General features: G+C 38.5%; 1 long non-coding RNA gene across 2 annotated transcripts in view; it reads right to left on the reverse strand.

The window, feature by feature from the left end:
- Window positions 1–1,042: 1,042 nt before the first annotated feature.
- Window positions 1,043–12,291, reverse strand: part of LOC119512199 — a 191,950-nt gene continuing 180,701 nt past the window's right edge. For both annotated transcript variants that reach the window (XR_005212327.1, XR_005212323.1), the window contains exons 8-10: window positions 1,499–1,593; window positions 1,211–1,287; window positions 1,043–1,124 (exon numbers count right to left, since the gene is read on the reverse strand). This is a non-coding gene — a long non-coding RNA (uncharacterized LOC119512199). The remainder of the gene's footprint in view (window positions 1,125–1,210; window positions 1,288–1,498; window positions 1,594–12,291) is intronic.

The following is a 12,291-nucleotide window of genomic DNA, read 5'->3' on the forward strand; positions in this document are numbered from 1 at the left end:
AATCCATTCCTTCTGGGTGACTTAAATGAGAGTTTCATTCAAGACTGGCACATGTGGGTGTCTAGGCTGTGATCCTCTGGGAAGGGTGTCCCACCCCCACTCCAGGATTGCCCAACATGGGTTTTTTGTTTTGTTTTGCGTTAATAAATCTTGTAGGGCCTGAAAGGGTTGGCAATAGCGAAAGGTAAAAATACACTATCTTAGAACTCCTATAATTTTGTAAAAGGATCTGCAGAAAGAAGAATGACACAGGGATTCTTGGCTGGCATTTGTGTGTAAAGACGCATACTCTTGGTTTCTTCCATCTAAGTCTTAGAAAGTGGAAGACTTGCTAGTTCTGTGTTGCAAATAAAATCAACACTTCTCCCTCTAAGTTATCAGCTTGTCTCTGAAAGCACTTGGATTAATCTAGTATCTACTTGTCTCAGTGTTAAGATAATCATGACAACTGGGGAAAATATTTATCAATAAAAAATTGAATCCAAATATACTACAACTCACTAAGCAACTTTTACATATCAGTGGGAATTAGGCATAAGACCTTCACTAAAGGTATTATCTTTCTATTTTATAAATATCGGAGATGGGCTTGGTAAACTGAATCTGAGAACAAAAGTAGGGGAGTAAGAAGTCACATGGAGAGAGGCGTTCCCTTCCATGCACCATGCATCCATGGGTTCCATGTGTTTCTGTGAACCTCTTTAGATACACGGAGGGGCGATGTATCTCTCCTGTCCATAGATGTGTGTGTGTGAGAGAGAGTGCGTGCGTGTGTAGGATGGAGCATGTGTTATTCATGCAGACACAAGTATGCTAATTGGCTAATTATTTATTGATTAAACAACTAAAGATGATTTTTAAAGCCCAATTGGCCACAAATTATTGACTTTTCATTTCCGTACTTAGGAAAACTGTCCTTTAAGTGGAAAATTATATTAACTGTAATAATAAAAATAATTAGCATCATTACAAAATGCAGATATCTCAATTTTGTCTTTACATAGTGCCGTGTCCTACTGCATTCAAATTTCTTAATAATTGATCCATACATAGTTTTATTTTTTTCCCAGCTGGGCAAATGGCATGGCTTAACCAAAGCCTTATCGGTTCCATTCTCTCCCTACCTGGAATCAAGATTGAAAATAAGGATTAATTAAATTACCCAAAAATTAAAAAAAAAAAAAAAAAATAGAGGCGAACTTAGGGAAACCTTCAGTCTTCAGGTTCAACTCTTGTTTGTGCTTTCTAGCAGAAGATGGCTGGAATCCTGGAGAAGAAGTGCAGGATCTGGAAGTAGGAAGACAAGGGGGTGTAAAAGTCATGCCAGTGCTCCCATGAAATGCCTAACCATCTTGCCTGAGTAGATAACAGTGTGTAAAACTACTTCTCAGATTCTCCCTCCCTGAGACCCACTGGTGAGGTGAGGGTGGGAAGGGGCCGTGCTGTACCACAGGGGGCAGCTGCCTTTCCTTCCCCTTCTGCTTCCTCTTCCAATCACCTGCTCAGCAGGACAGCCTTAGTCACAGATTCAGAAACCATGGTGGGTCCTCCATCTCTTGGCATCCTTTTGGGGATAGACTTTCCTCTTTCCTGCTGCATGGAAGAAAGGAAGGAAGGAATGAAGAAAGAAAGGAAGAAAAGAAGGAAGAAAGGAAGGAAGGAAAAGTCAGAAGCTGGTCCAACTTTCTTGTCCTTATACTGAAATTCCCAGAGCAAGATATGACCCATACTCAGCATGTGAATATCAACCTCAGGTTCAAGAGCAGCTCGGATGAAAGAAAATCATAATATTCACATCAATCCATATCTGAAAAATCAAATCTGGATAGTGTGGGCACTGGACAAATGCAGACTGGGGAAAGAGGAGACATAGGGTCATAGGCTACTTGAAGAGCATCCAGATCTATAGCCCCTGGACATCCTCTGGGTTTGAGAGGATGTATTCCTTATCCACTAATTATCAGATTGGACTGCTGAACTCTAGAGTCCTCAGGACAAATTATATTCTAAACCAAGCCATTCAAATTGTGTGTGTTAAGAGCATCAGTGAAAAAAGTCAAAATTCTGGGGTCTCTGAGTCAATATTTTTATGGACCTGGTTGCTGTAACCTCATAAGGACGTGCCACCATGGGACTCCGAGATGCGTATCTGAGCAGTTGCAAATAGTTACTAAAAAGCTAACAACCAGGAAGAACAGAAGTCTTCCCAATGTCACCCCTTGTTTGTCTCCACAGGGGAGAATTGACCAGACATTGAAATGGTGGAGCCTGTCACTCTTAAGGCATTACTTCACATAAGCAGGGGCAAAATAGGATCTATCTCCACAAGCATCAAGTTTCCTTCTATGGGCAAGGAGTGAAGGATCAACTACTCTAAAGTATTAAATAAGAAACCTTAAATTTCCAGTGCAATGGTGAATGTTTGGGAAAAGTAAAAATCGTAGCTTTTTCAGTGCTTTGAGGTTGAAAATCACTGAGACACGCAATTGGTCTCTTCATTCAACAGATCTTTGTTGAGCATATGCTATGTATGAGCCAGGCACTGTTTAAAGAACTTATGATAGATCGGTGACCAAAATAGACAAAAATCCCCACCCTCATGGAGAAAAAAGTTGGGATTCTACATTGATAAAAACATCCCCATCCTCAGCATCACCAGATTGTTAGGAAGACAGCCCAGTTTCTTTGTGTGCAGTGTTAGTTTCCAAGCTCTACTCACATTTAAAGGCACGTTAATAGATTTCAATATAGTGATAAAAATGGCAGCAGTGACATAGAACACCAAAGTCTTCTGTTTCTGCAGGGCTCAAATGGAAGAGTCAGTGAACTAGTGAAAATCCAGAATGTTATGCTTGGACTTGAAGTCAGCCAAACCTATGAAATGGACCGATTGTAGGAATAAAGTATACGGGTTAGAGTTCAAAATCCTTCAGTTGGTCCTCACATGGATGCCAATTCTTACAGGACCTCTATCCCTCTGGCAAATCTAGCTGAGGCCACCAGCTCACCCCCGAAGATGCACAGACGATGCCCACACAGGCGTTGAAATCACCCCTTGGGATCTTTGCAGGTTTCCACTGGATGTCATCCAGCCATCCCAAGGTGAAAGGTTCTCTAGCCTATGGCCAATCTTAGCCATCCAATCTCTCACAAGATAAAATGTTTGCTGGGTTTGCCACGATCCTCTTTTCCTCCTTCATTTTTCATTTGTCTTTATCAACGGATGTCTGGAAAACCTAATGGTTGTTATTTCCATCTTGAACTGGCTAATAGGTATCAGAGAGGGAAAAGCTTTTTTTTTTTTTCCTCTGAATGAATGTACAAAAAATAGGAGGAGGAAGAAGAAGGCAGAGAAGGTGGAGGAGGAGAAGAAATTAACAATAAAATAAAAGCCCCTATTGAGAAGGGAAATATAACTTGATCTTTTGCCTTAATTAAGTTTGCTTTCATTAAAAGAGAATATGAACTACAGTTTTTTTATTACTTTGATATGTTGCATTCACCCGCATAAATAAACTTACAGCTTTATAGCTGGAAAGGCTGCTATTTTGAAGATGAAAAAAATTCAGCTTCTGGATGGCTGCTTTCATTTAACACAGCTTCAAATGAATTTATGAACTGTTCTATAATGTTTTCTGCATACACCAAATGGCAGACTTTAGGCAGAAACCCAATATATGTTTAGTTAGTATATAATAAACATAATATTTACATGGGCTATGTACTGTGTTAAGAATCAAGAGCAGTTGCTCTGTAAACTGTTATCGAATTTTCGAACATAGCACCCTAATCCAAGTGGTCCATCAAGATTCCAGAAGAATTCTTGAGAAAAGACCTTCATCCTCAAGCACACACATACGGCCGTGTGTTTGCTGGCACATGTGTGCACACAAACCCATGTCTTCTCCATTAAAAAAATTCTTTCATCTAGATGTTGCCAACAATCTTATTTCCTTCGGCCACTGGGATGACAACGTAGTTTAAGATATTGTTTCCTTACTTTAAAGGTGTCTCTGTGGCTTTGAAGAATGTTTCAGGAGCTTTTTTTCCTTTTTAAATCTCAGCAGACAGCGGAGCCAGTTCATTTCTTAAGCAATAAACAGAAAGCAGGGGGAGGGGTGCTGAATAAGCGTGATTATGTGGAATATTTCTTTGAAAAGACCACTAGTTAGGCACCGTAACACTTCAGTTGATATTTCTACAGTGCAAACACGATAGTGGAAATTAAGTTGCCCCAGCAAATTCAGTTTAGTGGAAATTTGTTATGAATAAAAATGCTGTTGGCCCTAGAACATTGAATTTATCCACCAAATAATATCTCAGAAATACCACTTCAGAAGAAATCAGCCCTAAGTAATTGATAAATTTGGTTTGTTTAGAAACCTTTTGACCTCTGTAATAGAAAGTAAAAACACATTTCAGTTATTAAAGTCACATATATTCCCTCTGGTAGGGGGGAGCTTTTAATTTTAAGCCTGACTGTGTAGAGACCATTTGACAAAGCTTGGAAAAAAATTTTCGATCACTGCTGTTGGATTTGGGTCAGCCTCCTTTGGGAAAATGGCAAAAGATAAATTTGTAGCTTTTCATAGCACATAAGGAAACTTCAGAGATTTTAAACATTAAGACCTATTGGAAGGAAAAGATAGTTTGCTTCTTCTGCCTCCACTACCCACCCCCAACACACACACTCTCTGTGTGTCTGTCTCTCTGTCTCTGTCTCTCTTTCCTTTTGAAAGGTTTACAGGCTGAAGCTGGTAAAATAAAGGAACAGAGAAGCAGCATTTCCTATTAACACCAGACATTTCTTTTTACATAAGGCCGATGGCTTTTATCTGCTGTATTTAGCCCAATTTTTCTGCAGTTCCAGAGAGAAAATAGCAAGATACTATTTAAAGTGTTTTCTTATTTAAATACTTTTAAAAAGACCTTTATTAAATAAATAATTTTTCTCTTTATCACAATTGTGATAAAATAGCTTAGCAAATTCTACCCAGCATGGCTTTCCATGGTGAAGAAGATTTGGTGAAAAAATGAACAAGTAATACACAGAAATTGCATTTTGTAACATTATTATCAAAATCGTTAAAACATTTCAAAAGGCAACCCTTTAAACACATTCTTTTGTGACAAAGAAACTCAAGTAAAAATTCATCTCTATTGTATTTACCTAAGATATGTGTTCAAGTTACATCGCTCCATACACGGATTTTATGAGTACTGTAGAAATGTTGTGCCTTAAAAAGATACATTTAAATTACCTTTCTTCTATCCATGGATACCTAACACAGCCTTAACTGCATTTGGACATTATTTTATTACACTGCGGACTTACTTATGAAAGCAAAGGATTATACTTGATCTTCATTATATTCCTTATGAATCCAGTTTGCCCTTTACATGCAATAGATGTAAAAAAAAAAAAAGTTTTTGTTATTGAAAAATCTTACTTCTGACTCGTAAACACCAGAAGTGAATAGTACTTGCAGAAGTCCTTCCCCAGTCACTCATTGCCTACTGGGAAAAATCAAATGTTTTGAGTCTGTTTTTTCAACGTTCTTTTTACAGGGGACCCCACAGCCCAGTTTGCTTTGTTTTCTCAAACCGACATCCCTCAGACCTCGTGGCCTCCCTCTGCCTGCTCTCAGTGACGTCCTGAGCTAGTGCATCCTCTTCTGGATAACCTTCTGTGATTCAACATGTACTGAACACTGTGCACTACTCACTGTGCCTGGATTCTCAGAACTTCTGGATAGATACAGATGTGGGATCTCCCAAATACAAGAAAACGTTCTTATCTTGATGTGGTGATTGGCCATGACCTACTTCTTCAACTTGATTTTGAACTCACCTGACTTAACAGAGTGTCAGGGGTTTGTATGGAATGAAAAAATATGCATAAAAAAGAGAAATAATTTTCTTATTTCTCACCTGAGCATGAAGAAGGCAGTGAATTTCAGGGGGTGGGAAAAAATAGCTGAAGGAGCTAAGGTGAGTACCTGTCCTAGTTTGCTAATGCTGCAGAATGCAAAACACCAGAGATGGATTGGCCTTTATAAAAAGGGGGTTTATTTCACTACACAGTTACAGTCTTAAGGCCACAAAGCGTCCAAGGTAACACATCAGCAACTGGGCACCTTCACCGGAGGATGGCCAGTGGTGTCCGGAAAACCTCTGCTAGCTAGGGAGGCAGCTGGCATCTGCTCCAAAGCTCCGGCCTCAAAACGGCTTTCTCCCAGGACGTTCCTCTCTAGCAAGCTTGCTCCTCTTCAAAACATCACTCCCAGCTGCACTCTCTTTCTTCCCCCCGAGTCAGCTCATTTATATAGCTCCACCAATCAAGGCCCACCCCAAATGGGCGGGGCCACGCCTCCATGGGAACATCTCATCAGAATCATCTCCCACAGCTGGGTGGGGCACATTCCAAGCAAATCCAACCAGCACCAAAAACATCTGCCCCGCACAAGACCACAAAGATAATGGCATTTGGGGGACACAATACATTCAAACTGGCACAGTACCTATCTCAGTATCTGAGGTAAAAAGAGTTGGCTAACAAGCAAATACCTCCATGTCCCTGGACGTAAAAGAGCTGCTCGAGGAAGCTCTGAAGCTAGACAAAACCAGGGAACTCTAGCACATTTGTGCTTCCGAGACAATAAACAATCCTGCCATCCACTGGCTTTTTGCCTTTGTGCACGGTTGCAGCCTTTCTTTACATCCACTCATACTCACACACAAATAATAATCATGGTTTTTCTTCACCATCTGGGTATTGTTCTTCCTCAACATACATTTAGATTCTTTTATTTAGGAATCAACCGGCTAAGGCTAAATAATACATGCCCCAAATCACATGGAAAAGAGGATTCAAAAAGACCAGGGCCACTACTCACTGGAACCTCATGATAAAAATCAGTAAATCAAATGTGAGTAGATCTTTCAGTTCAAGTCGATTAAAGTGTGCCCAAGATGATAAGCCTTGTTAAATATTTTTACTGCTTGCTCATCTGTTTCATATTCTCCTTTCCATTGCTTCTGTCCTGTTGTCTTATCCAGTCATAGCAGTGACAGAGATCTTCTGGTCTTGTTCTTGACCCTGAAGATGTCTCTAGAAGTTCATAGGGATTGGTTTCTCATTGGTTCTCCTTATGTTTGGGACATTTTCTTCTGGTCCTAGTTTAGTAAGAATTCTTATTAAGTGTGGTTAATTTCTTCTATTAAACTGAAGAATCAAATTTCTTTTTTCTCTTTTAAGAGATAAGTATTCTTTGGTTTCACATAATTTTGTTTTCTGCTTACAATGATTTTTAGGATATTCATATGACCTAGTTTTCTTGGACATAAAATAAGTTCTAGGTTTAATAATATGAATGCACTTTCAGTTAATCTCAGCAGCTTAAATATCCTCACCTATTTTGTCACAGAATATTAATGAGCCCTAAGCCATTTGTCACAAATATATTTGTCTTTCCTTTCTTCCCTCATTCTTGTTCCTGTGTCCTGTAGGACACACTTCTTACAACCATAGTTTTCTTATCTTTAATTCACAAATAATTTACAATTCTGTCACACAGGACCAGATTAAACTTTCTGGGAAGGAATGAACTGACTCTGTGCATTTGTTTTTTAAAGTGTTTCAAAGTGAAATATTATCACAGGTTTGTTCTTATTTCTCAGTTTTACTCGACCGACAACCATCTTGAGTGGTGTCAACTGGAATTAAAATTAAAGTTTTCTTTACATCAGTAAATAATTTCATAGATGAGCTGACAATACTGTCAATAGCTAAATTTATTGTCCTTAGAATGTGTGTTGCATAAACAATTTCTGTATTTTCTTTACTTTCTGTAGCTAATCCGAGCACAGATCTGAATAAAGGCACTATTTGAGAAAATCTTCATAGCTCTCCTAAACAAGCTGGCCTTTGAGGAGCACCCTGGTGCCTTGTTACATGCTTGAGATTTGTTGCCTGGTCATTTGACCCTGAGTCTTGCTTTTATTGCATCAATCACTCACTCAACAACTCCTTTTTTTCTCCAAAAACTTTTTTCTGTGTTCACAAATTCCTGGTTGTGAAACATGAGTTTAGTGTGGGGAGCTTTCATTATATGATACTTTGTTTACCAGGAAAGACATTGCATTTTTTTCCTGTTTCTGTATTCACAGCTCTGTACAGTTTATCAAAACAAATTCTAGCATATGATGATATGATACCTCCAAATTTACTTGATGTATTATAAATTACATAATTTTTGTGATAATTTTAAATTATTACAAATGAAATCTTGTATTTTACACTATATACATTGTATTAATAGCTATTTCTATGCGATTTTGATAATATGCATATACTACTTTTTTAAGTAGAAGTAAAAAGTTAGTTGACTAATTGTATTCAATTCCTCTTCACACCCAGTTAAAATGCATAGATACAGCCTACCTTCATGGTTTATTAGGTTTACTGATTCATATCAAATTGTCCTGACCTCCACATGGGTATCTACAGCCCTAACCTTTCAACCAAGGTCTAGTCTATCTCTAACTTCCTACTGGATGTTTTGCTTGAAATGTTTACAATTTCTTCCCCATGCACACTACCAAACTGTGTACATCTTCCCCAAACAGATCAGGAAGTCTGTCCCTGCCAGAAGTATAACCATGATCCCAAATCTGGGGGCATCTTGGATTCATTCCTCACTTCCAATACCCAAAGTAGTCTATCATCAAAGCTGAAGGATGGCTTTTTTGCCTCTAAAATTCCTCAAACACATCCCCTTCTCTTCATTCCCACTGTCATTCTAGCTCAGGTTCTCATCATCTTTCACCTGAGTAACTGCAATTGGTGGGCCCCATCTGCCTCTCACCCCCCAGACACACACACCAGCAGCCATTAGGCCCACTGCTATCTGATCACCAACTTGGAAGGGTCTCTTTTATTAAGACGCGCTAAAACCCAGAAGCATTCATTGGTGCACATTCCACTGCTTCATATCTATAAACTCATTTACCTAATCACCAGACATTTATTTAACATCTGCAATATAAATACTAAGAATCTTCATAATTCAGCCTCCTTCTATCCTTTCAACCTTGCTTTCCATGACTACCCAAGGCATAGCATGGCCTCCATTTAAGGGCTATGCAGACTCCTTCGTGCCTCCAAGCCATCTCTTACGGCCTTTTGTCACTTATAATCCTCTCCATTCTCCCTTCCTTCAAACCAAATAAGTTCTATCTTTGAAAAGTTTCCTGAGAATCCCAAATTTTTATCGCTGTCACACTTTCCTGTTAAACACCTACCATCAATTCAATCCAATTTCATGTTTACAATTCACCACTGAGCACAATTTCTGACTAGCCAGGTTACAATCTCATTCGGAAAGAGTCGGTGTCTTTCATACCTTCTGCAATTTCTCTGTGGACTACCAGAGTGCTTTGCATGTAGGAGGAGATGCTGGTTGATTCATTACTTAGCTCTCTTCCATCTGTCTTATCACATGCACTAAACAAAACTACTTAGAGAACCTTATCCACAACTCTACCCACTTCAGCTACTCCAAGGAAAGCAAGAAGAGGCAAATAATCTTAAATATTATTGAATAAGAACTGATTCTCTTTATGAAAGAGAGTGTAGCTGGATAGCTCCTACAGAGAGTTATTTGGCAAAAGCCAGGTGTATTTCTGGGTAATATGAAACCCTCCAAGATAAAGAACATTCTGGTAGATATTAGGTCTGGTATGAAAATACAACTTTGGAGCTGTTTATCCAAGGTTCTTCTGATTGCCCATTCAAGGTTGGAAGTACCTATAAATTTTCATATTAACAGGGTGGATGGGATCTTGACCTTGGCTGCTTGGACGTGTAGCATGTGCAGACTATATTAAAATGTTTCTGGAGAGTATGATGAAAAATACAGGAATAAAGACCAGAAATTGCATTTCCTGCTTGGCTCAAATGAGGGGGGGACATGAGGGACAGGAGTTGCCTTCACCCTTGGCCATGAGACAATTGTATCAGAGTGTTCTGTTTTGTTCTGGCTGGAGAGTGTCTACTTATCAAAAGCAGGAAATTGCATTTTAACTTGGATCTGTAGGATGCCAGGGAGGAGCTGATCTGGTTATGAGGGTGGAGGTGGGAGGAGGAGGAGGGAAAAGAACAGTCAGTGCTAGACTATTGACAGGCCTGTGGCCATCAGGAGCTTGGCAGGAATAGAAACTGCATTAAAAAAAAAAAAGACGGGTTGAAGATGTGAGCAAGTTTCTCTTCTCCAGATGTGACGAAATTGAAAAGTTATTTTTCGGATCTAAGGGGAAATCTTGTTCCCACTATAGAACCAAAGCAAAACATACTATTAGTGTTGATTTCGTTAAAACCCTGAAGAGGAAACAGGCAGCCAAGTTGTCTACTGCCACATTATTGGCATCTTTGATATTGAGATAGGAATATCTACATGCCATGAAAGAGCTTGGTGGGGTAATGAAGGGAAAAAGTATTTTGAGAGCAGTCTTTTGTCTATGTTCGGCTTGTAATGAATGTAGTAAGAGATCTGAGGGCTAATTTTAGCTAATGAAAGGACAACGAGAGCTATTTGGGAATTTTAATATACAGAAATATATAAGAGCAAAATCACATTTATTCATCTTCTGTAAACAAAAGTAAATAAACACTAATTGGACATTTAGCAATTAAAATTTGATCTAATACCTTGCACAGAACTAGTTAATCCTTACCTTTTAAGTAGGTAAGGTTCAGAAGCCTGATATCCATCCACTTTCCAAGTAAAAGATGTGTGTGTGTGTGTGTGTGTGTGTGTGTGTGTGTGTGTGTTTCAAGGAAACGAAAAAGGCAGACAGACTTCAAATATAAATCGCTTGGCATATAGATGTTAGTAAATAAGGAAATGTGGAATCTGTTAGAAAGCAAAACAGCATGAGAGCATATTACTAAAATTTCAGCTATAAGTCTATAATTGGAAGAATATAATAATTTGTCTTCTTAGAGTTTCATTCTTCTGTATTCCTGAAACTCGGTCCAGATTATAATTATCATTCTGACATTATATTATATGTTAGTGTAAATAATAAAAACACAAAAACTGCTTGTTTTCCTAAATCTTGTGTAGCTTTTCTTCTGCTTGCCTTACTATAAATAATCTTTCAATGTGGAAACCAATGGAGTAGGTTTTGGTTTTTGTTTTTGTTTTAATTTTACTGTAACTGATATTCCATCTTCTGTAATAACATTAAAGATTACAAATCAGAAAATAATCCAATTTAACTAAAGGTTTATCTTCATTTGAAAAAAGTTCTATATTGGAGGATTGTGTACACAGGACTGGAACATGATATTTACTAGATATACTTCCCAATGTATATTTAATATAAAAATACAGGCAGAGGGCATTTTGAAGATAGAAGAAGAAGAAAAAAAGGAACATCCTCAGTTTTGAAAAAGTAGTTTCTGTGTCATTTTTTTAAGTCAATGCTTGTAAATCTATTTAATTAAAATGTTAAAGGTGTAGGACTCCATTTTGTATTGTAAAATCTACAACAAAGAAGATCAAGATTAATTTACAAGAAAAAGGGTTTCTTTCTCTTTTTTTCACTTCTGCAGTGCTTTACCTTCATTTGGAGGTACCTCGACTTTTTTTTTTTATTTTCTTACATCCCAAGCAACTCTGGTTAAAACATAGTTAATGTACCAACCGCAATTAGCCAACTGTCAAAGGCTCAACTCCCAACCATTGATAAGCTTCATTTAACTAATTTGAGAAGTGGAAGTTTGAATTTTTTTTTTTCAGGAAGGTAGCTTGTTTCCTTATTTCCTGTCAAGTGAGCCAACTCTTGTGACCTGTGGTTAAAAGGGCTCTTTGTAATTAAGACAGGGAGTCTCCAAGTGAACAGTTCTCACAGTAGGAGGGAAAAAATTTAAAAAAAAAAAAAAAAAAAAAAAAAAAGAGGAAGTATGACACTGCTTAACAAAGTAATCTGAGCGCAGCCAGCCAGTTCTAGCTCGTCTCGCCAGTGGGTTCCTGCCCCGGCCCTCCCTGCTGCCATTGGCTCCGTGTCCCTTTGACGGAGCTGGGAGTCTATTAAGACTTTGGCCAGTGGGCCTGTGGCCGGGTGGCGTTCCCTCCCAGGGACTGCGCACAGACAACCCCAAACTGATCAACCGTGTTATATCAATAACATTCTCACACCAAGTTGTGTAAATTGATCTTTTACAATTTCTCTCGGTGACACTCTCTGTAACCAACAAGATAAATCGCTCCTCCTGTGGCTTCTTTA

Source organism: Choloepus didactylus, chromosome 17 (genome assembly GCF_015220235.1).
Source record: "Choloepus didactylus isolate mChoDid1 chromosome 17, mChoDid1.pri, whole genome shotgun sequence".
NCBI classification, from domain to species: Eukaryota; Metazoa; Chordata; class Mammalia; order Pilosa; family Megalonychidae; genus Choloepus; species Choloepus didactylus.